The sequence below is a fragment of the Mugil cephalus genome, chromosome 5 (assembly GCF_022458985.1).
Source record: "Mugil cephalus isolate CIBA_MC_2020 chromosome 5, CIBA_Mcephalus_1.1, whole genome shotgun sequence".
Classification (NCBI taxonomy): Eukaryota; Metazoa; Chordata; class Actinopteri; order Mugiliformes; family Mugilidae; genus Mugil; species Mugil cephalus.
In genome coordinates this window covers 9773378-9798053 of record NC_061774.1, presented here as the reverse complement: position 1 = coordinate 9798053, position 24676 = coordinate 9773378, and the positions used below count along the sequence as shown (strand labels likewise).

The 24676-nt window shown below is 43.9% G+C and overlaps 2 protein-coding genes across 5 annotated transcripts in view; one reads left to right on the top strand and one right to left on the bottom strand.

Annotated features, from left to right (window-relative positions):
• Nucleotides 1-24676, bottom strand: part of macrod1 (mono-ADP ribosylhydrolase 1) — a 110542-nt gene that overhangs the window by 55510 nt on the left and 30356 nt on the right. The window lies entirely within an intron of this gene.
• flrt1b (fibronectin leucine rich transmembrane protein 1b) overlaps nt 1-24676 on the top strand; it is a 34449-nt gene that overhangs the window by 1758 nt on the left and 8015 nt on the right. The window contains exons 1-2 of one of the 3 annotated variants that reach the window (XM_047585506.1): nt 2853-3171; nt 23448-24531. The gene's annotated coding sequence lies outside the window, so the exon portion shown is untranslated. Of the gene's footprint in view, nt 1-2852; nt 3172-3229; nt 3518-23447; nt 24532-24676 lie in introns of those variants that run through there. The other 2 variants (XM_047585504.1, XM_047585505.1) reach the window with 2 other exon arrangements.

Sequence of the window (24676 nt, the reverse complement as noted above, 5' to 3'; positions counted from 1 at the left end):
GATCTCGGCCTGTTGGCAAAACACTTCATTTTAACTTATAATGAAACGTTGCACCGCAAAGTTTGTCAAGTTGAACTCCAGATGGATGCACTATAAATACAGACTTTATAAAGTTACCAAAAGCTGTCTATTAGACCGACTCCCAATGGGAATGATTTTGAAATGTTTTGACAATACAGTAAAATCCCTTTGCACCCCCGTGGTGTTGACAGGTGGAGTTAACACAAGCATATCAAACATAAAGCTCCTCCACCTGCAAACCAACTGCTGGAAGTCCTGAAAGACTAAGAGATTAGTTCGCTCATTTTGGGTTTAAAAGCTTTTGGTCAGTAACAATTAAGTACTTACCAACCAGAGACGTTACAGTGTAGCCACAAATCACTCAAAAGAAAACTAAATAGAGATATTTGGAAAAGTAAAGTAACAGACCCACCACCACCCTAAAATTGTGCTTAATAATGGTTCAACCAGGAAGCATCAAGTCAATCCAGTTGTTGTACAGACACAATAGTTTAGCTTCACGACCGTTTGATCTTTGTGGTGGCAAGAGCAGACAGACTTTGAACAGTAGGCGTAGGTTTCAGACTTTCTAGACTTTACTGTGTCCACGTGGTGAATTAACGTGACATTTGTGAAACTTGTGAAATGAGATTTCGATCACGTTGTTTCAATCTGGACTGAATAGTCAAGAGCAAATGTAAATGGCTTGGAGTAGATTCGACATCATCGTTTAATGCGGCCTTTCCCATTCATTCAGTCTTACAGCACTCCTTAACTCCTTTCCAAGATGGCTGTCAAGTGTCTCATCCTTCAGGATATTGCAGCATACTGAAGCTTATAAACCTCTAACAGGTTATAGTGGATAAATTATTAGTAAAAACACTCGGAAACCCGCTTTTCGAGGACTATGGGCAGCTTTGAAAGAATTTTGTCTTTTTGGTCCAACCTGCAGCCAGAGTTGAACATCCAGGTGGTGTTTGGTTAGGCCAGTGCCAAATAACCACTAACCTGTACAAGAGCTCTGCTGCTGAACACAGACAACATTCACTTATGAATTATTGACCTTTTGGACCAACTTTAGCAGTTTTAACGGTTGTTGTGATGCAGAGAACTAAGTAGGACATGAATAGAAAATCAGATCATGTTCAATCTCATCAACATGATCTAATCAACATTTCAATGAGTCTAGATAAAAATATGTCATGGGGTTCTTCGCAGTTCTTCTCTAAATTGTGCCATCTTTCTTTGCATTCGCGGTTAATTAGCATTTTATTTTGAAAGGAGTTTGAAGGGACTACACAGCTTAAGCCCACGTTTACTTGAGACAAGCGTTGCCTGCACAGGGCTACTAAACTGATACCATGAGGGATAACTACACGATAAATTACAGTGATTTACCACAGACACACTAATAGTTCCACTAGGAGTACGACTGCTGTTTTTCATTAAGAACACTGTGAACCAAAATGAAAAATTATTAAAGTGATTACAACACGATCGCTCCATTTAACAACAATTCCCAACGAAAAATGGAAAACTACTTCGCTGCCAGGATTACAGAAGATCATAGTCACACGTGGTCACTGCACTCAGGAGCACATAGCACCATGGAGATGAATGAACACTTTCCTGGTGTAGTTCTAACAAAGAGACAATAATAAGCTTTTTAATCATACTTACACACGGACGGAAACAGCATGATACTGCATAATACCTTCACATCAAGGAGAATGTGAAAATGATGAAAGCCAAACGTACGCTATGTTGGGAATGCTGATCATTATCTAGTTTGCAAAACTCTTAATCACTGGCACCAGTTTGCCACACTCAAAGATTCAACCCTGGCAAACATTAATATCTGTACTACAGTAATACTGCATATTGTATGAGTCTTACTACAGAAGGAGTTTCTGAAATAAATTGTGCAAAGCCATCTCTGGAGGAGCGCCAGAGGGTGCTGGTGGTGCAGCTGCACCTGCACCCTGAGCCCCAGGGGGCCCACATGGGCCCTCTACAGATGCTCTGCGCGCAGATGAGCTCCGCACATATAAACTAATGTACATGTGGGCGTGATTGGAGAGGAGTGAAGTGTGCCAGTGTTTGCACCCGGGTCTGGCATGACCAAGTTCTGCCAAGCGAGGCTACATTTAACGCTGCTGCGTGTGCAGCATCCACGCTTTGGCGAGTCCACTGTGAGACAACTGCCCAAAGGTAATAAATGTAAATTAATTGTAAGGTGTGCCTCTCAGGCACATAAAAATCTCTGGTCACATAGTCGTCTGAATTAAAACACATCAATATCAATTCAACTAGTGTTGATTACCAGTCGTTAGGCCTCAAGGAAGCTTGTAGTTGACATCCTGATGGCTCAGTCATGTATGTACTCTGACGCAAGGACCACCTTCTTCTCTACATCACTTCCAAGTGTGAGGCCTTGCTCCTTCCTTCCCTCAAAAGACTTAAATCCATCTATTCTTAATCTAAAGGGCCCCGACACCGGCTGCATATAGGCCCCTGAGCTCCAGCAGTCTGCAGGACTGTGTGTGTGTGTGTGTGTGTGTGTGTGTAAGAGAGAGAGAGAGAGAGCACCTGTCACTCTAATGCATGGTGAGTTGTCGGTAATTGCTGGACCATGGTGACCTGCTGAACCCCTGTAACAGAGCTCAGAGAGCCGCTGTAAAGAGCACCCCACCACACACGCGCGCGCACACTCACTCACATGCACGCACACGCGCATAGAAAACAACACTGCGCGTAGCCTCCGCGCGGGATGAAGAAGAGGAGGAGGGGGAGGAGGAGGGGGAGGGAGGGAGAGGAGGAGGAGGAGGAGGAGGATCGAGCGTGCGCTGGAGGCGACACCTGTCAAGCCGTTACTAAACACAGTTGGTTTGGTTAGAAAGATTGAGGCGCCCTGAAGACTCGGGCCATAAACCGAGGTGGAAATAGAGATTAGTCGCACCTATTGCCGGTGTTTTGCGCTCAGGGAGACACACGGAGCCCTCTAAGGAGAGAGGAAAGCCGTGTGTAGCATTAACGACATGACACGCCGTTTTGGAGTTGAAGTAGTGAAGTTGACTTAGGTTATAGATGTCGGCAGAGCGGAGCTCTCGGACAGACAGGACCGAGAGCAAAAAGACACCGGAGAGCAAAAAAGACGGGACTTTATCCGAGGTTAGCGCTCTCTCTCCCTCTCCCTCTCTCTCTTCTCTCTCCCTCTCCCTCTCCCTCTCTCTCATTCACACACATACACACCGTCTCCCAACACATTAACCCTCCGTAGAGCCTAGTGTGAAACAACAGGGTGGGAGATAACTGGTGCGCAACGCGGCGCTTCGGTGCGGACAGACGGAAACATCCTCTGCGTCCCCTGCGCGCCGCCTTCACCCGGCTGTAGAGGCAGCAGACTGGGACTTAACGGACCCGCAGAAATATCTGTTAACTTGAGAGGATGATATGACAAGGATGTCCTGAGGGGAGCGAGCGGGAGAGAGGCGGCAAAAAAAGAAAGATAAGAAAGGTATGATCTGGTCGCGCTGATGACTGTGCACTCGTCGGGGAAAGGGGGCAAACGCTTGACTCGGGTTAGACTCGGAGACTAATGACGGTTACATGTTGACGCCGGCAAAGCTTTTGTTGGAAAATGTGTGTGCGTGTTTACGTGGATGCGTGTGCATTCGTGCAGCTACCTGCTGAGCCAACCTCTGCACAGAAACGGGGAAGAAAAAAAAAAAGTCCGATTTAAACAGCAGGGCTTCGGAGAGTTACAAGCGGAGGGGGATTAAAGTGAGAGATTATACTTTGTAAAGAGAAAGAATTCCCACTTGCATGTTATCTCTCATCTCTCCTAGCCGTGGCTCATTTCCGTCTCCCTCCCTCCTCCTTATGTGAGCAGTGGTGTGTGTGCGCGCGTTTTCCGTATGTGTGCAACTGCGTGCAGTCTTTTTCTGCATGTGTGTGTGTGCGTGTGTGTTTGGACGCATCAGGAAGCCTAAGTCTCCCAACAGGCTTGTCCCTCTTACATGACAATGTGTGCACCCCCTCCCCAACCTATCACACATATAGTGCACACACAGACACACACACACGCAAACACAAGGGCCAGTGGGCTTTGATGCTTTGTTGTGCAGGACACCAACCAGACAAAAAAGACACAAACAAAATGTTGCATCATGCAACTCATTTCAGCATAAACACACATTTGCGCGCGTATGTACATGTACAAACACAGGATTAGCAGTCATACCAGGCCATATTGAGACCGCAGATTAGAATGAGATTCTCAGGGCCAAAGCAGCACAGAACATGGGATTAAAGAAGAAAGGCAGAGATGGATGGATGGATGGAGGGATGCACAGAGAACAAGGGAACGGAGCAAGAGGCAAAGAGGCCAAAAGAGAGGCAAGAGGGGAAAAAGAGAGAGAGAGAGAGAGCAGCACAGAACATGAGATTAAAGTGTAATGTCCTAGAGAGGCAGAGAGCAAGAGAATCCAGGGCAAGTCATGCAGTTAGAGGGGAACTGCATTGGCAGAATGTGGCGAGAATAAAGACGAGGAAAAGGCAGCAGACACTCGTTCTCTATCGCCTCCCTTTTGATCTCCTCTTATTCACCCATCCAACAGCAAGAGGGGAGCGATGCTTATGTAACTCTCCATTTGAAACACAATGAGCCAAAGATGGGTTGAGAAAAGCAACACAACAGACATCTCGCAGATTGGGAAATTGCTAAAAGAAAAAAAAAAAAGAAAGAAAAAGAAAAAAAAAAATCTAATCAAATCCGGGAGCAGAGGTGCATGTTCCCAGGTTCGTTTCCTGAAATGAAAGGAGCCTGGCTTACACCTCTGAGGCGAACTTGGCTGTTTAAAATCCTCCGGCTTAGCCGAGCCCGTGTTACGTTTTTAACAGCACACGTGTTAAAGGATATGTTAATGCAGACGTGTTCGGCTCAGCATGCGCCCGCTGCTCACACTTTTGTAGGCACTAATTGAACTCTGAAGAATTAGTCGAGACGGAATAATCACTCAGACTTTGGTCTTGTATTGTTGACTTAGCCGTGTGTTCGGGGTGCTGTTGCCAGTAAAAGTCAAATAAAATACAATATTAAAACGTGACAAAACGTATTCAGTGTTCTTCACAAGATTTAAGATACATTTTAGATTCTCCAGGGACACTGAATCTTGACAATGTAAAGCAGCTAACAAGAATAAAACTAATGATTTCTGGTCACGTAGGTGCAATGCAACAAGTTGGAAAGACAAAACCTGACATGTTTGATAAATATTTGAATATACAGATGCATCATACGCAGCCAACAGATGAAGAATTAGCATCTGTTTGCTTTCTGGGCCGTACTCAATGTCCCTCTAGCACCATTTCAGTCCAAACTAAGAGGAATATTTGAATCTTTCCCTGTTTAATTCTACAATATTTTCACCAGCACATGAAATGCTTTGCCAGTCTGCTGCATCAGGGAGCGTACAAGAGCTTTATCAGAGCCAAAACAAGGATCTGAAAGAAGCTAAAATGTTTCACAGTGCTGTGTGGAATTGCAGCATTGTGCAATCTTTGGGGTTATACTGCAACTACCCCCAGTTTTCATCAGTAGCAAGGGCATTTTCCCTGATGGCTGTTTACCAGTGAGTGATTGCATGTTCGTGTTCAAGGCACTGGGTCAGTTCCCTTTGGCAAAACTGTGCTTCATGTATCTAAGTAATGTGTCTTCTGTCCAGAGGCTGCTCCTTATCTATCACGCCTACGCCAACAGTTTCTGACTCAGTTCATGTATTGATTTATTATTTTACAAAATCTGACCTCCATCATCTTTACAACCTCACGCTGTAGCTTAAGTCTATTAAAAGCGGGGATTGATTCACATCACTTTCAAAGGCTGTCCTCCCCTTTGTTTTCGTTCCTGCAGCCATGACATTCACCAGGACTGTCTCACTGCAAAATGTTAATAATCGAGCAGTATGAAACCAGGGCCGGACTGCTACCAAGCGTCGATGCCTGTCGACTTTCACATGCTGTTAACATTTTGTTTTATTAATGATTCAATATTGGAACTGGTACCCGTCCAAATCAATACAAGACTGGAAGAGATGGAAGATGTGCACGGTGTCCTCCTCTGGCTGGTGGCCTTTTCATGGCGTTTTATTTTATCTAAAAAAAAAAAAAAGTCTCAAGTGTCTCAGGATGGAAAATATCCATTGGCCAATCAGATGGACAGAAGTTGATTAAATGGGGCTTTATTGAAAAGCAAGAGAGGAAACGGCCTTGCATTGGAAAATCAAAGTAATGGTGGTTCTGTAACTTGTTTCTTAAAAGTGGAACAGATAAGATAAGAGGTGTAGTTTGGGTCTGCCAGCCGTACGTGGCTCTCCACATATACCTGCGCATTTGTGTTTCCAAGCACCCCACCCTATTAAAGCCTGTGTGTGGGAAATACTGCAATTGTAGCCAGATTTAGAGTTTAACCCGCCCCCGAAACAATGATTTCATAACCGTGCCCTGAACAGCTTTACAGAGACTCAGACAGCTACCAGGAAAATTTACTAAGTATTAGGGCATACTTTCTCTTCTTTGACATCAGTATGTGAACACAAAGCTTTAGATTACAACAGTCGAACTGATTGATTCTATAATAAGGCAACAACTCCCGTCTGAACCCGTTTTTTTTTTTTTTTTGTACACGCCACGTCAGCCGAGCTTATTTTTAGAATCGTATCAGATAATCTCGGGCTGCGGGAAAAACCTACGTTGATATTAAAATGTAGTTCTACAGTTGCTGACAGTGGCCCATTTACACCAGGCGTTAATATGTGATCTGAATCGGTTTAATTATCCGGTTTATTAGTCTTTGCATTTACACTTAGTAGGGGTGTAATGCACATGCCGTCACCTCGGGATCCAAACAATCACAGCCAGAAAGCTCTGATTGTGTTGACATGCTCGTGTTTTCTGCTCGCAGAACAGATGTTCTGGAGAGCAACATCCACTTGGAAAGTTTTGGCAGTGCATCAGTTGTTGTCAGCTACAGCGCGGGGGTAGGGTTCCCATTTAACACAGCGCAATTTTTATTAATATTATATGTGTTAACTCAAGCTGAACACAAGCACGGAGGCTGCAGTTGGTTTTGTCCAGAGACAATTCCAGTAGAAACAAGATGCCTGTGTCCTCAGTGTTGACAGAAAGAGAAAGGGGAAGTTTGTGCTTTGTGTTGTAATTAGGCTGGACTTATACTTCTTGCTTCTTTGTTGGATAATTTGACTATGACCATGGTGCACTTGTTTACATTACAGTGCGTTAAATACTCAGAAAAAAAATAGTCCGGTGCCTACAAGAGAGAATTACTGACATTTCTGTTGTGCATATTGACATTTGAGCTTTTGAGTGCATTCATTAACTGTTCCGCTAAGAATTATGGTCAATGATTTCATGCATTTCTTTTTTTTTCTTCTTTCAAAACATACTGCACCAAGTCCCCGAAGCCAAGGTTTACACAGAACTGTCAATTTTGTGTACTGTGTGTTCGCAGCTGACAGCTAGTCGCTGGTGGACGTTTCATTCTCAGGTTCCCTAGGTAACCCTCCTGTATTATTACTATCATGAATATGCACAAAACCAGCTGGACATGAAATGTTGCTAGTGTATGGACAGAGTTAATGCTCCATGCTGTTACTGTTCTGTATTTGAAGAGAAAATACCACCAACAATGCCAACTTGGTAACTGCCCACTTTCCTTGCCAAAGGTTTTTTTTGTTTGTTTTTTTGCCTGTCACAGTAAGAGTCTCCAGCTACTGCTAGGTAGTATTTTTTTATTATCATTATTATTATTTCTTAAAGGCCCAGTAAACTTATTTTTATCAATTTACTGTGAGTAGCATTCATAGTGTAGATGTCTGTTTTTCTTCTTTGTCTCATATTTCTTTAAAGCGGTTTAAAATGGACTCTGTGGAGTCACGTGATTCGGCACACGAAGAACGATTTGGTGAGATTTGAATCAAACTCTGACGATTAGACACTGTCCGTCACATGTGACCTTACCACACCCGTGCAGCCAGTAACCGAGAGGTGTTTTACTTCTATTTAATCTTACATTTTTTTTAAAGCTGAGGAGAAACAACTTTACAGCCAAGCTTTGATATCCCGATTTAGATCACAAGTTTATCCCTGATCTATCTGGGGTAACACAGTCAGTCACACGGACCGACTAAAAATATGTCGACTTTGAGAAAAAATTATTTTCCTTTTTTTGCTTTACCTCTTTGTTTGATAGCGACCACTCTTTATTTACCAAAGGGAGACCAGATAATAAACGCCATCAAGCTAAATGGTTTCTATGTAGGTCTCGCTATTCTCTTAGTATATCCCTTTTGCGGGCTATAGTAGGATGCCATATGGCACTGAAACAAAGTGCGCTTTCAAATAATTGAGGTTGTGCCATGCTTCGGCTGAGACAGTCCAAAAAAGACACGATAAATACGATCCACGAAAACCCTGAAATAAATATATCCCAAAGTAGATGCCAGATAAGCGCGTTAGAGAGATGCACTACACAAGGGAATGTTTTAACAATTTGGGATGCTTTCAGACACGGAGATATGAATACACGCACAAAACAAATACAGCAGCCTTGCATTAGGCTGCGTTATATTGCATTATGGCTTCGAGTCGGAGCACGAGCGTGTCTGAGTGTGTGCGCCAGTCCATTTGCTGGAGGAGAGGGAGAGTGTGGGAGATGCAGGCGGGTCAGACACTGGAAGAGACACACGGAGTGAAGTTCACAGATGAGCTTTTGTTAGAGCAGCAGGGACGACTTCAGAGCGTCTCCACTTTCCCCCCCTCACCTAGAGCTCTGAAGTGGCCTCCAGAAATACTGGCACCTTTGATTAAACACCAGAATGAGAGCCGAACAACTTGTGAAAAACAAAGTTGGTTCCATTAAATTTGTGAAGAAACTCCTCACATATTCATACAGGGACTGTGAACAGCGTTGGCAGGAACACACAAATAAAAACCTGGGTGTTTGCAAGAGAAAAAAAAAAAGAAGAAGAACTTTCAAGTAATGTTTTATTTAAGAAATTAGACGAGAGAGGAGACTTGTCTTCTGTAATCAGAGTTCCCAGGCGTGTGTTTTAGCTAGTTAGCTTATGGATTTTTGTACTGTGTTTATATGGACGATGCCGGTCTGTGCGCTATTGTTATAGAACAAAAAGTGGATTATTACATTTCAGCAGCTGAGAGGAGACAGAAAGTGTTTACTTATGTAGTTTGAAATTTGATTAGAGCAATTTACCACAACTGCCACAATAGCTGTCAGTAATTTTGTGTGGAAATAAAATGACTAATAGCCAAATAACCATTTCACCTCTTACGAGGACACGACATGCAAAGCTGACGGCCTTTTTCCTATTTGTGTCCTGCGCCGCCCTAAACATGTTGAGTCGTGGTGGAGTAGTTAGCCTCCTAGCCTCCCAGCTAACAGTAGCTCTGGTATTACTGGGAGTCCAAATTTTAGAAACCTGTGGTTGTTATTGTGTCGAAAATGTTTGTAGAAAGAAGATATTTGCTGAGAGGTAAAAGAAAAGCAAAGACCAAAGTTGTAATTATCTGGATGAGGAGTTGAACTGATGCAAAGAGGGACTTCTTTTTGATCCTTTGTGGGTGAAAGGCTCAGGAAGCTAATGGACAGGGACAGGTATTAAAGTACTAATGAATGAACGTATGGCGAGGGCTTACTCATTATTTGGGGACTCTGTCATCATCTCACTTCTGAATGTGTTTTTTTTTCTCTCAGTGTATTTGTGTCCCAATTACTCAAAACATAAAAAAGATTAAGAATTAAAAGATTTCATGTTTTCCCCATCGATAAGAATTCAGGATTAGAGAAATGGATTAGATAATCAGAGTTAAACAGAACGCCAGATAAGTCAGAATTAATTAAGAATTAAGAACAAAAGCCCAGGTCTTTTGTCTTAGCCAAAAATGTAAAACGATTCTATTGGCGTCAATGACCCAGAAGCTCCAGATTGTCTGTTTTCCAATTTCATATCAGTTGCACCAGAGTTCACATCTGTTGCAGCAGCGGAGCAAGTCGCCTTCAGCGAAAGTTAATGCTGCAGTGACATGTGGCGCATGTAATTCATTTGGGACTCGTGTTTTAAAAAGCTTCATCTTAGATTGTGATGTTGGTACCTACTGTGTACCTTTGCTGGCAGTGTTTCTCTGAATGCTCAATGACAGCAGGTGTTCCTATTTAACGTGTCTGGTAAAAAGCAAATATGTGAGTTAGTGTCAGGGAGCTGTCATCATATAGCAACAAATGTTGACTTCAGATCGGAGGGATCTCTTTTGGGTATTTTCGTAGTTGTCTGCAATCTCTAGTGATGTTGAAACATTTTAAGAACCAGTGGAGCCCAAATGACAAGAAAACTGAAGAAGATGGAAAACGTCGCTTTCACGAGCCAGCACCAAATCTCGACCGAATGCAACAGTGATTGAACGGAATAACACATCTGTTGCTCGAAGCTGCAACCTACACACAAGCTGAAATCTCTAAATTTGGACCAAAGCAAGCGGAACTAAATACCAAATTACCACCAACTACCATGGCAACAAACGGCGACAAACAAACGCCGCCACACAATCCGAGATGATCAATGAAGAAAATACACATGTGCACAAATCAGCCACAGAGGAACGTACAGGAAGTGCTGCTCTCGCTGCGAAGCATCACGACGTACCGCGTGAATGCGAGGGTGACCGGCAGGAATTTATATTTGACCCGATGCATTGAATTCCAATAGATCGCTCAAGTATGCAGGGCTTGTCCTTGACTCCGAGCTTGAATAAGCTTTGTTAATTACCCTATAGCTTTTCTGGAGTGTGCTCATTGTCTCTATAATGGGGAACAAAGGTAAACACAGCAAAAACAGGACGAGCGCCTGACTGGCAGCGCTTTTAGCTCAACCTTCACTCCGCTCGGCAGCAGCCCATTTTTACGCAGAAGTTTCTCTTTTAAGAAAGTTTAGCTCCAGAGGAATCGTTTTAAGCCGCTGAGATAACACTGAAATATAGAGTGACAGGAAAGAATAGAAACAGATATAAAGAGTTTGGGGGCGGGGGTGAAACGCAAGAAAGCTTGTCAGCTGGATTTGAGCTTTGGCCTGTCACCGGGAGGCCACATGTACTTCACATTTTATTGGATTTAAAATGACTTGTTTTGTCTGTCGTCACACACACACACACACACACACACAGGGCTCCAGGGATTCTTTTACAAAGGCATAAGTGCCGAGTTCAACCTAGGAAGAGTTATAGTGACCCATCTAAGAGTGCCTTCTGGTGGACCGGTGTGTGTGTGTGTGTGTGTGGGTACAAGCATGTGTGAAGGTGTCTGTAAATTACTCGTCCGTAGGTTCTTCCTGTGCATACTTCATCCTGCTGGAGAGACACAGGGAATGAGACGGGGAGAGAGCGGGAGAAACCTTCAATCATATTTAATGGGATTATTTATCCACATTCTGTCATGAGACGATGTGTATGCACGCTGGGCTGCGTGTAGAAATGTGGGTGTCGCGGTGAGATGGGGTATATCACAGCTCCTCCTGGCACATAATATTTGAAGGCAGATGGGTGTGTGGCGTGTGTTTTTTTTTTTTTTAGCAGATAAATTTGATGCATTCCTCGCGTACCGATAGAGAACCGCGTTAGGCCGATATAACAGGGTGATATTAAAGCTGCTTATGCTTCCTTCAGACATCGGGCAGGTCACGTCAGCCGCAGCTGATGTGACGGAGGCTCCACTCGGCTACTGAATGTGTTTATTTTTTTTTTTTCTTTATAAATATTATGGCTCCATCGCATATGGCTGAGTAGAGAGATCATTCCGGGAGCGGTGTGGGAGGATTTTACTTGCAGCTTCAGGGGTGTCAGCCTGTAAAACCTGTAATGAAACCTGCCTCACCCTGCCTTAAGGAGCTGCCAGCCCACCTGAAAGCTTTCATCTGTGAGGCTTTCACTGGTTTTTCTGTGTCCTGTGGTCTAATTGCCGTCGTGGAAGCTTTTCCAGCGCTGCCAAGGATGAAATGCCGGGAGAAACAGTGAATCGCTTTAAATCCTGTTTCGCCGTTTAAATAGTCTGATTTTAATTTGGGATTTTGTGGGCAGAGGCAGCAGATCCAGTCATAAAACAGGGATGCTCATCATTAGGCCTGCATATTTGTCTAACCCTAATTGGAGACGAGGCAAGTGGGTGAAGCAGCTTGAGTCAAGCTAACAGCGCTGAATATCTTGTCAGCACCCAAGGCCGTAGCCCTCGGAGAGCCCCCGGAGAGATAATACAGTTTATTTACCGCTTACGCATAAAATAGAATAAAAAATCTGTGTGCTGTCTCTGTGGCCCACAGTGTGAGGTCTGACTGTTCTAATTATTAGCTGCTGTGTTTAAAACGAAGCCGCCAGCATTTTCATTATTCGTACCGAGATTTATGCAAAACACCTTCGCTTGGATGTCGAGTTTGCGCGTCGGGGTTGGACACGTCCGCCCTCGCCACCTTCGCGTCCACCTCTCTCCCTCGCCACCACCGGTGTCGTCTCTTTGCGCCTCGTCCTCTCCACTCTTTTGTTCGCCCTGACCCCTCTTCCTCCTCCTCCTGTTCTCCTCTCCCCTCTCCGGCTGCGCGCTCTCTCAAAGTCTCGTTCACTCCCTCCTCTGCTGCTCATTCCCTCTTTGGAAACCGCCTTCCTCCGGGGCAAAAAAACTCTATAGCTCACTTTGTCTCCCTGTCCGCCTCCATCTCTGCACCCCTCCTTCCATCTTTCCTCTTTATCCTCATTCTTTCGCTCCTTTTTCATCTTCTCTCTCCCCGTGACAATAGGTTTCAGGACCTATCTATTGAAATTTCCCATTTGGGCTGCTTGCCTCTCAGTGGCTTATCACCGCTGGAGTTTTGTCCCGGCTTTGCCGTTCAGAAAAGGAGGCGGGAAAAAAAAACTAGAAACCCTCCCAACACACACACATACACACACAGGTAGTAAGAAATTATTTAATATGAAATGTTTATCTTTGATTTTCATGCTTTGGCAACCAAAGCTGCAGTGAAATACACTGAACTTGAATGTAAAAGTTGTCGCTGTAGATTAATGACGTAATGAGACGACAGCTCATGTTACTTGTCAGTCAGACACAAAACATACAGCACAGAATTGAATGAGAAGATCTGTCCAGTCTTTTGACTGGTAGTGGATATTATTGACCAATAGCATTAGAATAAATAAACCTGAACACCTACAGAGATTCTGGCTGACACACGTGACCTAATGTAATTTCATTCAACTGTAAAGATATATAGGTTTGAATCATTCGTAATTAATTCCCAGGCTTTCGTGTCATTTTGTGCCTCAGATAAATAGAGAGAAACAGGAAGTTATGGGTGAAAGAGAGAGGATGACATGCAGGAGATGACGCTGCGCTGAGGACTGTAGCCTTGGTTTGCGGCGCGCCCACTACACCAGATGAGCTATAGCTGCGTAATTTTGTTTTTGTTTTTTCAGTCATAATAGCTTTTTAATGTCCGCAGCCAATGCCATCGCCGGCCGTTTCCGGATTCGAATCTACTACGGAAATTTACGGAGCTAGACATTTCTAAAACTGACCTAATTTCCCAATTCACACGGTAATAAATATAAAACGTCGGCCGACGTTAAAAAATAAGAGAGAATCTGAAAATGAAACACGGACACAAAGGGAAGAAGAAAGACGGGGGAAGAAAATTGTACAGGGGGGAAAAAAAAAACGTCCAAGATCCAAACGGAAAAAGAAAAAGAAGCAGACACGAACAGACGCCGTTGAAGGCAGAAACACACACACACACACACAAAAAAAAGTTTTTGAGGAAAAAATTATTTACAGATGCTACTTAACACCTCCCAGCTTTCTGGAGGAGTCGGTCGACTGTATAAGCAAATTCAGAGTTAATTGACCTCAACGCGATTGTGAGTGAGAGTGGGGAGATGGAGGGAAGCAGGGAGAGATTTTCGTGGTGTGAACTGCCATAGAGAGTAAGTGGGAGGCAGTGTTGTCACAGTGCATAATGGTGTTGCTATCATCATCACTGGCTTGAAGAACAAAGAACAGAAGAGGATGTTGTGTTGGCGTGTGAGCGAGAGGGAGACAGAACGTCAGTGCGAGTTCACAGGTCAAGAGAGCAGGAAAAATGTGCGTGAGGATGTAAGAGAGACTGTGACTGCGAGCCTTTTCATGTCTGCAACTGCGTGCGAAAGATCTGGAGAAGTTTCTGCGCGTGCATTTGTGTTTCGGGGGCGTCCATTTTAGGGGAGCAGCTGCCGATCGAAGCTGGCGGTGCACACGCCGCCCAGGCACTGATAATACTAAAACGTTACTAACTGCGTTAAACACATTTGACATGACATTTATCAGCGCTGTGACATTTTCTCCTCTCCGTGAGCGCAACAACACAAACACAGGAATTTTAACAGCACTGCAGTCATACACCAAAGGGATTCGGGGATTAGCTTCAAATGGCACAAAAAAAAAAAACATTTTCCAATCACACAAAACTATATCGCAAAATAAAAATGCATCGAATATGGGTTAAAGTGGAGAGGAACATTAGCGCTCTGCTGTCACGTATAAACTAATGTGCTACGCTTGAATCTGACAAACACATTTGCTCCGTTTCTGAGTGACAGGGATAAAGTTACGGGCAGATTAATGCTTGACTTACTAGAGGGATGTTTGTAAGGCTTGTTGTGTATCTTTTTTTTATTTATTTATTTTTGGAGGAGATATTATATTCTGCTCCAAATCTGGATGATACACTAAGCAGCTCCAGTTCACAGAATAGTCAGTCCACGTTTCATTTTATCAGACGGGACAAAATTTGATTTGCATAGAGCCTTCAGTGGAGCTTCAATATTAGCAGAGAAAGTATTTGCAGAGCCGATGGGGGACAGATTAAAAGCACTGCAGTGTCAACAGTTTAAGGCTTCGCGAAGTATTGTCATTCCAAGACAAGAGGTACATGAACGGGTACTGAGGCCTGAGGTCCAGCCACAGCAAGAGAATATACGTTAGGAAACCAGAGAATTTATCACACCAGATTTCTTCTAATAGTGGCTGGTATTCAATTAATAGCCGGGTCTCTTATGAAAGAGAGTAACTCCACGTCACTGAAAAGGCCATGCCCTGTTATGAGTGAAAACAAAGGAGAGGTGTCTGTGTTGTGTATTGTTCTTCCAACACCTTAAACCTGAGATTTTGTTTCTGCTCCCCTCAAGAGAGAGCGACAAAAAACAAGAAATGTTTGACGTCAGGCCATAAAACGGGTGGACAAAGATAGAAAGAAGTGGGATCCTGATAGTTGATGTGTGTGCATGTGGCAAACGCTTAATCACTTTAAATTATGATGCTAACGTTAGCTAACGTCACTCATCACAGTTGTTAGTTATAATGTTGAAAATTCATATTTCTTGTTAAAAAGTCAAAAAAATTAATGTTGATACCAAACTGAAATGACCTGAGCAGAGTTATGTTCTATGAAGCATTTTTTTTAAATAATGTTGACTGAGCTTAATTTATTTTTTATTTATTATTAACATTATGAGTCAATGAGGTAAGAGTAAATGTATGACACTCCCAGCCACTGAGTGGGGTTGTTCACCCATTTCTCAGTGGGTAGGCTATGTGGACATATGGCCCCTATTTTTTCAAGTTTTTCTACGTAACGACATTATTTACGTGTCTGCCTGACTAACGTTGGCCATTTCACCCGCTAGCAACACAAAATAAACACTGACTACGGGGGGACTTGTGTTTACCACCAGTGGTTTGTTTTCACCCAGATGGGGCGTGGCCTAATTTGCTTGTCTTTGCCTGCGTTTACACAAACAAATATAGGGCGGCCTCAAATACCGGCCGGGTGCGTTAGTAGTCAACCAATAATAGATGTAGTAACAACAAGTTCCAACAGATGACAGTAACTGCATTTAAAGTGTCACATGAACCCAGACTTTCAATAAAACACTGTCAAAATAACAGAGTTTTAGCAGCGTGGTGCAAAGAAAAAAACTTGACGTGAACTTTAAGAAGGTTTTGAAATATGCCGAGCAAAATACACGAGAGGAAGCTGCGAAATGCTTTAATACTGACCCGCGAAGAATAAGATACCGGCATGCTATGGCCATTTAAGTTTCCGTAAATTTTTCATGTGTGTACTGTACTTTTTTTATTTTAACCTCAGTTTGACCAATACATGGACCTTGTTTATTTTTTCAAACTGCCACAAAGATGTAATTTATTCGTTCGTCCGTTCTGACCACCCGTGCTCCGCGTTCACTAATCCTGCTGGCTGCTGCTGTTGCGTATATGGTGTACAAAAAAAAAATAGCAAAGTAAACGGTAGGAAAACTTTGAGCAAATGTTCCGATACGTACCGATATGTTACAAAGGGAATTACAAATAAAGGCCTCCCTCTAATAAAAGCCTGCCTCCAATAATGGCCGGTTATTCTAAGTGGCTAAGTAAATAAAGGGCCCCACTACTATTACAGGAACTACGGTAAATTTAACACAATGATACGGTTGACTTTATTCTGTATTGTCCGTATTGTCAATATGTTAATACCTTGAAAAAAGTGAGTTTGGACTCTGTAGAAGAAACAAAGAGGTTTCAGTTTCCCCACGCACACCATCCTGCAGCTCTAAATATATAATATAGCCTTCACAAAAGGCACCACCAGATCCTCTGAGACACAGAACTGTGTATATTGGAGATCAGTTTTAAAGACTTGGGTTTTCGGGCTGAGAGCCACACACAACTTAAGGAGGTCAGGAAGAACGCAGACGCAGAAGGACACATGATTGGATTTCTTTTTCTTTTTCAAAACACCTGCTTGAACCACTTGCCCCGTTTGCTAACTGCAGCTAATCGATGAGGAGTCCGAGTAGAAATTAGCAGCCCGAATAAAGGCGACCCCAGGTTTGCGCATTACAACCGAGTGTCAAAGTGACACTGGATCAGAAAAAGACACGGTATTGAGCCTTTCCCTCCCTTCAGATCTTCGCTGATTATCGCTGCTTTGTCGCTCCCCTCGTCTCTCTCTCTCCTCCTCTGCCCCTCCCTCTCTCGCTAAATGGATGCTGTGTGCTGCTGCGTTAGAAAGCCAGTCACATCCCTCTCGCTCTTCTTTTTAGCCCCTCTTAGAGTGTCTCTCTCTCTTTTTCATTTCCCACCTCTACCTTTCTCTCTCTCTCTCTCTCTCTCTCTCTCTCCATCTATCCTTGACACACTCTTTCTGTCTTTTTCTCTCCCCGCTCTGCTCCCTGCAGCCTTCATTGCATCCACGCCGACACCCTCGACTGATTCTGCCGGAGTCATGGCCTTCAGAGCCCGACAAGAATCCAGTGCCCGTGTGTGCGCATGTGGAAGTGTGTGAAGAGTGTGTGGGGGGGTGTCTCGAAGCAGAGATGAAATATGAGCTGTTAAATATGAATGCGGGGTTATGTTCTGATGCCATGTAGTCACGTCACTCATGCATGGAGGAGTAGTAAAAATGTGCCCGCGCGCACACACACACACACCATGTGTATGACAAGTATCTGCAGAGCTTTCTGTGGTATTATTCAGAATCACATTTGCTATCCATTTGTCTGTGATGCCATACAAACACACACGGAGAGGCAGGCCCTGGATTCAGGCTTCACTGACTTTAAACCTTGCCCAGGCTGACAGTAATTTCTGCCTCCAAATTACATTCCAATGGCTTCATAAATCTGCCGCCTCCTCCTCTGCCTCCTTCCGTTTCCCCGTCTTCCCCTGCTTCTCCATCTTCTCCCCTCTTCTCTCCTCTCCTCTCCTCCGCTCTCCCGTCTGCTCCGGCCTCACTTCATTTTTCCTTGCATGCACCTCCACCCTCCTCCCTCGCTCCGTTTCACCGTCTCTCTTTCTCCTCCCCCCACTATCACTTGTTTTCTCGTTTCCCAACACTCCTTCTCTCTGGCGCTGGCTCGGTAAATGAGAAACGGGGAGGCAGAGATGGGGAGGTTACGTGTGCGGGGTTGTTAAACAGTCACACTCGCACACATAAATCTATACAGATGCGTACACTATGCACACACGCACACACACACAGCTCCGCAAACGCAGACGCACACACTTAAGAGATGTGCCCGCAACGAAATGAGTAAGTGCGCATAGTCAAACATCATAAACAGCACATTACTCTTTGATTGAAAGACAAGCGTTTGTGTTGCCATATATTTGCCGAGCCTCTAAATTGACTCGCGCAGGGGCACATGCGCGCACGCATTTTAAATGCACGCACATGGGCGTTTTTAATGAGAGTGTTCATTTTACAGATAGCGCCTCTAGGTGAAATAATTGCCAATGTTGGGCCCGGATGGCAGGTCCAAGTGCTCTCAGGCCAGTTGTCTTTATGGGCCATCCCGGGCCCCCAGCACACCCTTCATCTCCCTCAATGCCGCTTTTAACTGCTGCTCTGCTGCAGCCGACACGCGCATGCAATGAATACATGGGAATAATATGCATAAGCACACAATGTAGACACCGAGTTGCGCATTAATACTAAACACACACATGCACACGCGCCGAGAGCAGAGGCCAGCGGAGAACAATAGGCCGTCTGACAATGGGGCTCAGAGGAATTCTCTCCTCCATATTAATATTCAGCAGAGTGGATGTGGAGAGAGTGTGTGTGTCAGCAGGGACGCATGCTCATCAACCTCGCTAACACTGGGGTTAGGCAGCCACATGATTACAAAGTACTCAGACTTTGGTCCCCAGCGCCATAACTATTAATCCCTAGCTCCTGCTCCCTCGCTTCCTACGTCCTAGCTCCCTACAGCGCGCAGAAGCGGCCACGCTGCCAAGTATCGCAGCTGTCACTTTTCTTTTGCTTTCCATTTTCCCAACTATTCTGATCAGCCTGATGAAGCACGGGGGCGAGTGGAAATGATTGGAGCATGTCAATTTCCTGCCTCACCCCCCCTCACCAGAGTGTGACATTTTTTGATAATTCTGCCGCAGGTTCATCCAGAGGTGAAATCTGAAATTTCCATTATCCCGGCCTTTTATAAATAAATACGTAAACAAATAAATAAATGGGAGTGGAAAAAAAAAGACGGCCATTGTCACGATCCCATCATTTCCTCTCGCAGAAACTAATGTCAGAACAAATGCGCGCCAACAAGCGCACCTGTAACGCCACGCTTTACAGTTACCATCTGTACATTTTATAAAGTGACAGTCAACAACGCACGTATTAATTCTCTATCCATATTCCGTACATATGTCACTGCCATCTGTAACTCTGCAGGAACGTGAATCGCTTGCGACACATATTTGCATATCTGCACTTTCCTAGAACAGATTCGCCGCATAAAAACATAGCCGGCATGATTCTGTAGTCCTGATCTCTGATGCTTCGTGCACACGTTTGTATTTATTTATTTATTCTAATATGCTCCTGCATCCACCTACACCTCAATCAAAGAGGAATAGCATAATATGTATTCATTGTTGAACAAAAGAGGAGGAATAAAAAACAACAAAAAAAACAGTGAGGGCATGTGAACGGCGCAGAAGCCACAATGAAAGTCACATACTGTTGCGTGCCTGAAGGCTACACAGTTGTCATTGGCTGGCTCACAAGAGCAGAGTGATTTCTGTCCCCTGGAGGAATGCAACGCTCTCTGCGGTCTCCGTTATGCATTAAAAAAGAAAAAAAGAAAAAAGAAAACAAGTAATACAGAAAAGACGCACAGTGGAGGGTCAGTCAGAAATGTTCACTGCATGGGTCACTGGTGCAAAGCATGGGAACTGCTCTCTTGATTACTGCTTTAGTGGTGGTGCAGGGGGTCGTAAAACAAGAAGTTATGTAGCGCCATCCTTTTTTTAATTTCCTCTTTTCCCCAGAGACCAGGCAGTATTTTATTTTGGAAAACGCTTCATAATATTACACTGATATACGGCGATATACGAAAAGGTACGACAAGTATGTGTGTTAGATTTAACCGGTTGCAGAGATAAATGCGGTTATCAATGTCGTCTCATCAGACATTAAACTTTATGAAAAAAGGCCATCCAAATATTTTGAAAGCAAAACATTATATTATAAATCAGTATATTTTAAAGGGATAAATGGAGGCAGAAGACGTTATCTTTGAATCACTGAGCGATACTGGAGCTGCCTCAACAGCACACCAGTTCACACAGAGACCACACTAGACCTGTGACAATCTAAGCCCCCTGTCCACAGGAGGACCCGCCCCTGTCGCTGCAGAGCCAATCACGACGCCGCATAATACAGCTTAAAACAAAATGAATATTTGAACCTGTGCATTATTTGAATAGCTTAACACTGAATGCAAAATGGTATTAATGATGTATATTTATAAATAGCACTCGTTTAATATAGGACACATATAGGAGGTGGGGGGTCCCTACTTAACATCAGTAGGGACTCCTTGGCCTAAAAAACGTTGAAGACCCCTGTTATAAATCATTTGGTCTAATCAATGGTCCAAACCAAAATAAAAAATAAAAACTATTATAGAAAATTAAGAAAAACAACAAATATTCGTATTTCATGAGCTTTATAACCAGTGAATTACTAGAATGTGAGCAACGTTTGCAGTCTGTTCTCGTCTCTTGTTTTTAAGCCGACCGCAGTGAAACGTGAATTCTTCTCATTTTTCAGGTTTACTGCCTGATATTAGAGGTCTAACTCCTATCACAAAATGTTTGACTTGACGCCGGCTCCGCCGACCCACCTTAAACTCTACTACCATTCTGATGTGAATGATCGCGCTGCTAAAATTTCTAATTATCATTTTTTTAAAGGAGCTGTGTCTATTAACATCAAGGGAATGAATATTATACAAAAGAGGTAATAAACTAAAAGAGCACCCAGAGCTCTTTGTGATCCAGTGACAGACAGCTGGCTCCATTCCCCTTTAACAGGTCCTGTGTAATCTCTTTCTTGGATGTTAACCACATGAACGCTCGCTATTAATCCGTGACGTGTTCATTCTGAAAAGTGCTACAGTTGCTTCCACGTTGTTCTGAAGTTATGACTAATAGCTCTGACCTTCCTCAAACTCCGACAAACATTGTTTTCATGCAGCCGTCTCTCCTAAATCAGCCGCGGCTCTTTGCTATGATACACGCTCCCCGTTTCCACCGTCTCCTCCTCGCTACGGGCCCGCTTCTGAAAATCCATCACAAAAAGTTTTGAGGACAGCCTCGACATTAAACAGCTTCACATATCGATGTCTAATGTGCAGTGGCAGCGAGCTGTGGAAACGCTGCTGATGTTTAATAGTCACTTCTATTGCGGGCGGGCAGTTTGTGTGCAGAACGCAGAGATCTCAGTTCTTAGGCAGTCGGACCAGACGTCGCGACCGAATACGAGGAAAATCCATGTCATTAAAAGTGACGTCTGCTGTTAATGCGCGGCTGACGACGAGTCTTCATTCAAAATGTTGCATTTCGGTGTGTAAATTATTAACACGAGGACATTTTATTTGAAAGAAAATCAGTGGATTCGCGAAGGGATGTAACGCGAATGAAGGAGAAAATCAAACATAAAGGCATAAATCTACATTGTCCTTGAAAAGACTATTGTCTTGTGTCTCCTTAAATGTCAATCACACAGTCTGTTTAACATTCACTCCCACGTCGAGCGGTTTTCATTATGTGTGTTAGCCCCACTCTGCACATATAAATCACTTTATAGCTGCAACCTGGACATCAGTCTGGAGCGGTTTTATTAAAAAGGACAATTTATCTCATAACACGCCGGCCAACTTCATCCCACACCGACCACCGACCAACTACCGCACTGGACTACGGCTGAACACATTCCTTTCCATCTGTGGAACTGGTTACGACCACGAGAATTAAATAAAAACACACAAACACACGATCCAGGCAGCGCGCTGCACAGTTCGGACCTTTTTTAAAATGCAGACACGAGCCCCGTTGACCACGTTCCTCTAAGCTACAGCGTGTGTCCTGTGAAAAAGAAAACGAGGACAGCTTTATTTGTCTCTATTTGTGTTTAAGCAAACTGCATGATAATTTCCCAGTTGGCTCTGTAGTCTACTTTACTCCGGGATGGAGTGAACAGGCGAATGTGAGCAGCAGAGCAGTTAATGGCCTTGATGAATCTGTCTCTGTACGCTCAGTGTGCCTGATGAAAACCTTATATTTCTAAAGCCAGTGTTCACTGGGGGGTTTCATTCTGCACATAAGATACAGGCACTTAGCGCGTGGTGGTTAATGAAAGCTCCCAAGCTTTGTGTGAAGAAGAAGAAGAAGGGGAAAAAAAAAAAAAAAACAGATATAAAACATGGAGTTACCTTAATGGGAGGTTTGTGTCCGCTGGGAGCTTAGTGTTGCACATATGCAGCATTGACCTTCAGGAAGTATTTTCATGAGGTACTTAATTTTAAAAGGTATAACCGTTCTGATGGGGATAATTATTTAGCCTGTACTTTTTAGTATTCCATATTGTGCCAACACCGAATCCCAATATTACGTCTTGGCACCATTTAGAAAAAGTTTTAAAAATGATAGAACTGAAGGCATTTCATTTACATCACATTAAGGCCTTTTCTTTATTTTTTTATTTTAGCTAAAATAAAGACATGCGGGCTCCTGAGTCAATATTTGAATGTATTTTCACTGTAGCACATGCAGTCTGTTAGGTCATCGCCGTGACAGATCTGTGAGATTACTGAGATGTTTATTTTAGCAAATCTTATACGTCTTTCTGCTAAACCCTGAAACTAAACGTAGAGCACAGAGGCTGAGTTGAGTCAGAAAAGGGTCTTTACAGATTGTGCATGGATGTGCAAATAAGAGTCGGCTTACGAGTGCTCACAGTGTTAAATATTAATGATGTAACAGTATGTACAGGCTGTGGTACCAGGAAAAAAAAAAGCATTAATGAAAGTCAAAGACAGAAGCTGTCTTTAAGATACGTGACTGAGAGGTATCATATTCATGATTTTAATCAGCTTCTAATATACTACATGTCTGGCAATATCCAAAGATTTAAGGGAAGGCTCTTAAACTTTCGGCAGTTAGTTAGGGCGATGTTGGCGCATCGTCATTGTGCGAAACACAAAGAAAAACTTCCAGTCACTTAAAGAAACTCTCTTATGAGAAAATAAAAAGCAGCACTAGTCAACCAAGCTACCGACCTTTTCAATTAGACTTTCGATAAAACCCTCGGGACTTTTCCGGAGTTCCACACAGATTGACTCAGTCAAACAAAAACAAAAAAGTTCCACTGCCCGGTTACAAATAGCCCATTACATAAGAGGGATTTTCCACTCGAAAAAATACCTTAATTCACTCAAAAAGAACATTCTACAACTATTCTCTCCTCTCGTCTCTTTTTCAGGTCGGGGCTCACTAACGCTCTGAAGTCGGACGCCTGGATCGGAGAAGGCCGTCTGTGTCTGCCGACCTGCGGGAGAACAGCTCACGCCGAGGCCACGTGACCGGCCTCTGCAGTGCTGCACGGAGCGGACTACATACAGAACACACTGTCATCTGCTTTGCTGCCTCTGAAGACGATCTGTGTGAACTGGAAAGGAAAGCGATCAAACATTTAACAGAGGAGAGTGGGGCTGAAACTGAGAGGAGAAAGAATCCGGCTCGCGCGGCTCGTACTTCCTTCTGATGCCGCTCCGTCCATCAGAGCCTCCGAAACGTGCTCATTACCGTCACTGACCTGTGACGTTTATGCCGTAATAATTGTTATCATACAACCAGATCAAATTTGCCGCACAGACACTTTGTTGGATTTTTCTGAGCCGTGGAAATTTCTCCCTCTCCCTCTCGCTCTCTCTCTCTCTCTCTGGCTGGTCAGCAATTAAAACCACCACCTGCTTATTCAAAGCCAAGCGTAGCACGGCGCTATATTTTCACGAGCCGCTGAGTATCTGGGATCGCTTTTGACTTGGAAGGAGGACCCCTGAGCCCTCGACCATCTTCTGATTGTCTGCCCAACTGTAGAATTTGGGCGTAGAGGGGTGATTTTAGAATTAGGCCCCTGGACACTTGCTGAAGATGACTTGAGTTGGCAGGCCTAAAAACCCCTTATCCATAGAGAGAGACCGAACTTGGCAGCGGGACACACACACACACACACACACACTCACTCACGCACGCACAGACGACACACAAATGTGGGTGCCGAAGCAGCTTTGAGCCATGCTGGTGTTGCTACTCGTGGGTCCCTGGAGTACAGGCTATCATCATCCCTATCATCATTCACCCAAGCTGAGGAACATTCAACGGCCTGAAGGAAAGAGGCTACACTTCTGAGATTCAAAGAAAACTCTGAAGTGACTGGAACACACAGAGATCCACAGGAAGATCCTCAACTGCACACACAGACTCACTAACACTCCTCCTCAACAAATCCTTGATAGAAGAAAAACAAAGCTTCGGCGGACGTGTAAGACACAGAGAGCGAGCAGGTTAGCAGGCCCTTGGTCAATCAGACCTTTTTACTCAAGCGCTTTGGTCACATCTTGCTCTCAGCTGCACGATAGGACCAAAACAGCAACACGCACGCACGCACACACACGCGCACACACACACACACACACACACACACAGCTC